We start from the raw sequence: 4,383 nt of genomic DNA, 5'->3' as shown, positions 1-4,383 counted from the left end.
GGCAGGGGCAGCTAAGCAGGGAGCTGACAAAGCAGAAATGGTTCAAGGAGGGGGTGGTCAGGTCAAGGACAGAGAGTGGGCAGGTTTAGGGAGTAAGTGTAAGAAAAATAAATACCAGACGTTTCAGAACAAAAACCAAGTTACAAGGAACACAAGAGAGAGGAGACATCACTCTGAAGGACACCGTGGAAGATACAGAGAAATAAAAGTGAAGATAAAATGGAAATGAATAAAAATCATTAGAGAGGGAGAGTGGGGAAGACAGGCTAAGGGAAATTGCACAAACGTCAGGTTAGGGTAACTGAGGGAAAAACCCAAAACAACCCAACAGAACGGATACTTTAAAATGAGCCCAATTTTAAGTAGGGATTGGAGGGAGAGCTAGGCCCAGGTCACAGACCTAAATTTAGGAGCGAGGAGGGGAGGGCAGGCCTGGCAGTCTTCCACAAGGCTGCATACCTGGGGGCAGGTCAGAGGCATCTTCCCTGGGGGCTCTGAGGCGCTTCCCCTGAACTGCGGGGCGCAGTAGGGACACAGTGGGAGTGGACCGAGCATCTCTGCTCCCCTGTCCTGGCTCAGCCCCTTAGAGGTGGGCCGCGACTTAGATACAAGTTAGCAACCAGAGAACCAAAAACTACAGAGATTAATGTAACAAACATGTATCTAGCACCCAGCTTTATAAAATCTTAACACTTTACCATATTTGCTTCAGATGTTTTTAAGGAGAAAAACAAGTTTACTGATAGAGCTGAAGCCAATTATGAACCCCTGCGATCTCCTTCATCTTTGCAACACCCCGTGAGATACCAGTAGCCTGAAATCGATCATTGCTTGCTGGCTTTTATGCCACTGCCGTGTAAGTGTCCATAACGATATGTAATATGTCTTTCACAAGCTTTCAAGTTTGATATAAAGGTATCATGCTGAACGTTTCGATCTAAAATTGGCTTCCCCTCACACCAAACATTATGTTTTTGAAATTTATATATGTCAACATATGTGGTTCTACTTCACTTTAACCATAACACAATATATCACAATGTATCCATGCATTCTTTTGTCAATGAACCTCTGGAAAAACATCTGATGGTTATTTTATAAAACTGAAGCATATATCCAGCAATTTACCTCTTAGGTACTACTAAAAAGAAATGAATATGCTTATCCACAAAAAAGAAAGAAACCAGACACAAAATAGTGTATATGCAAGATTCCATTTCTGCGTATAATATATACAAACACATATACCATTCATATATATTCATAGTATGACCAATCTATGGTGGAAAAAAGAACAGTGGCTGCCTGTAAAATGGTGAAAATGGGAATTAACAAGAAAAGGAAACTGCAGAAGTGACAGTATAGTCTATAATTTGTCAGGGAGTTTGGGTTACACAAGTGTATCTGTTAACAATGTATACTTAATATTTGTATTTTTCACTGAAATTTTATCAAAGAAAAAACTAAACAAATATTGAACAATGGAGAAAAGACGATCTCTTCAATAAGTAGTACTGGGAAAACTGGACAACCGTATATAAAAGAATAACTTTTAAAAAATGTATTAAAAGCCTAAATATAAGATCTAAATACCTAAAATTCCTAGAAGAGAATACAGGCAGAATGCTCTTTAACATAAATCGCAGCGATATTTTTTTGGATCTCTTGCCTGAGGCAAAAGAAACAAAAGCAAAAATAAGCAAGAGAGGCCTAATTAAGTTTAAAAGGTTTTGCAAAGAAAAGGAAACAATCAACAAAATGAAAAGACAACCTACTGAATGGGAGAAAATATTTGCAAATGATATGACCGATAAGGGGTTAATAAGCAAAATATATAAACAGCTCATACAACTCAATATAAAAACAAACAAACCAAAAAAAAAAAAAAACAATTAAAAATGAGCAGAAGGCTGAAAAGACACTTTTCCAAAGAAGACAGACGGACGGCCACAAGCACATGAAAAGATGCTCAAACTGCTAATCATCAGAGAAATGCAAATCAAAAATCACAATGAGATGGCAACTCACACCTGTCAGAGTGGTTGTCATTAAAATGTCTACAAATAACAAAACGCTGGTGAGGGTGCAGAGGAAAGGGTAACCTAGTACATGGTTGGTGGGAATGTAAACGGGTGCGGCCACTACAGAAAACAGCATGGAGTTTCCTCCATAAACTGAAAACAGGACTAACACATGATCCAGCAATTCCACTGCTGGGGACAGATCCAAAGAAAACAAAAATACTAATTCAAAAAAGGTACAGGCAACCCCAAGTTCATAGCAGCATTATTCACAATAGCCAACATATGGAAGCAACCTAAGTGCCCATCAATAGATGAATGAAGATGGCTATCTATATATACTACTACCCAGACATAAAAAAAGAATGAAATGCTGCCATTTGCAACAATGTGAATGGACCTAGAGGGTATTATGCTTAGTGAAACACACCAGAGAAAGACTTATGTGGAGGAATCTTAAAAAAAAAAACAACTGAATATGACAAAACAGAAACAGTCTGTTATATTCTTTCATATACAGAGAACTAGTGGATACCAGAGGGGAGGCGGGAGGGTAGAGGGGCAAGATAGGGGTAGGGAATTAGTAGGTACAAACCACCATTATAAAATAAATAAAACACAATGTTATATCCCTTGTGCCCTATTGTACAGCACAGGGGATATAACAAAGGTTGCATAATAAATTTAAATGGAGTATAAGCTATAAAGAGTCAGACATGACTGACTGAACAACAGGTTTTATTTTTTTTTAATTTATTTTTATTAGTTGGAGGCTAATTACTTTACAATATTGTAGTGGTTTTTGTCATACATTGACATGAATCAGCCATGGATTTACATGTATTCCCCATCCCGATCCCCCCGCCCACCTCCCTCTCTACCCGATCCCTCTGGGTCTTCCCAGTGCACCAGGCCCCAGCACTTGTCTCATGCATCCAACCTGGGCTGGTGATCTGTTTCACTATAGATAATATACATGTTTCGATGCTGTTCTCTCGAAACAGCCCACCCTCGCCTTCTCCCACAGAGTCCAAAAGTCTGTTCTGTACTTCTGTGTCTCTTTTTCTGTTTTGCATATAGGGTTATCATTACCATCTTTCTAAATTCCATATATATGTGTTAGTATGCTGTAATGTTCTTTATCTTTCTGGCTTACTTCACTCTGTATAATAGGCTCCAGTTTCATCCATCTCATTAGAACTGATTCAAATGAATTCTTTTTAACGGCTGAGTAATATTCCATGCTGTATATGTACCACAGCTTCCTTATCCATTCGTCTGCTGATGGGCATCTAGGTTGCTTCCATGTCCTGGCTATTATAAACAGTGCTGTGATGAACATTGGGGTGCACATGTCTCTTTCAGATCTGGATTCCTCAGTGTGTATGCCCAGAAGTGGGATTGCTGGGTCATATGGCAGTTCTATTTCCAGTTTTTTAAGAAATCTCCACACTGTTCTCCATAGCGGCTGTACTAGTTTGCATTCCCACCAACAGTGTAAGAGGGTTCCCTTTTCTCCACACCCTCTCCAGCATTTATTGCTTGTAGACTTTTGGATAGCAGCCATCCTGACTGGCGTGTAATGGTACCTCATTGTGGTTTTGATTTGCATTTCTCTGATGATGAGTGAAGTTGAGCATCTTTTCATGTGTTTGTTAGCCATCTGTATGTCTTCTTTGGAGAAATGTCTGTTTAGTTCTTTGGCCCATTTTTTGATTGGGTCATTTATTTTTCTGGAATTGAGCTGCAGGAGTTGCTTGTATATTTTTGAGATTAGTCCTTTGTCTGTTGCTTCGTTTGCTATTATTTTCTCCCAATCTGAGGGCTGTCTTTTCACCTTGCTTATAGTTTCCTTTGTTGTGCAAAAGCTTTTAAGTTTCATTAGGTCCCATTTGTTTATTTTTGCTTTTAAAAATATGGAACACTTCACGAATTTGCGTGTCATCCTTGCGGAGGGGCCATGCTAATCTTCTCTGTATCGTTCCAATTTTTAGTATATGTGCTGCCGAAGCGAGCACTGAACAACAGGTTTTAAAAATATTGAGTCACTATGTTTTACACCACAAACTGATACTAGAAATCAACTATATTTCAATTAAAACAAAAAAAACAAATATTGACATCTGTTAATGCTATGCATGCTGAAGTATTTAGGGGGAAGTAAGTAAGTAAGTGTGAGTCACTCAGTTGTGTCTGACTCTTTGAGACCCCATGGACTGTGGCCCACCAGGCTCCTGTGGGTTGTATCCAAGCAAGTATCCAGGCAAGAATACTGGAGTGGGTTGCCATTTCCTTCTCCAGGGGATTGTCCTTACCCAGGGATCGAACCCAGGTCTCCTGCATTGCAGGCAGATTCTTTACC

At 39.4% G+C, this 4,383-nt stretch overlaps 1 non-coding gene across 1 annotated transcript; it reads right to left on the bottom strand.

Moving 5' to 3' along the window:
- Positions 1–3,931: 3,931 nt before the first annotated feature.
- Positions 3,932–4,039, bottom strand: LOC136145348 (U6 spliceosomal RNA). Its single transcript, XR_010658784.1, has one exon. It is a non-coding gene; the product is annotated as a U6 spliceosomal RNA (small nuclear RNA).
- Positions 4,040–4,383: the final 344 nt, after the last annotated feature.

The sequence above is a fragment of the Muntiacus reevesi genome, chromosome 12 (genome assembly GCF_963930625.1).
Source record: "Muntiacus reevesi chromosome 12, mMunRee1.1, whole genome shotgun sequence".
NCBI lineage: Eukaryota > Metazoa > Chordata > Mammalia > Artiodactyla > Cervidae > Muntiacus > Muntiacus reevesi.
Note: the sequence above shows the minus strand (reverse complement) of the source record. Positions and strands in the feature narration are given on the sequence as shown.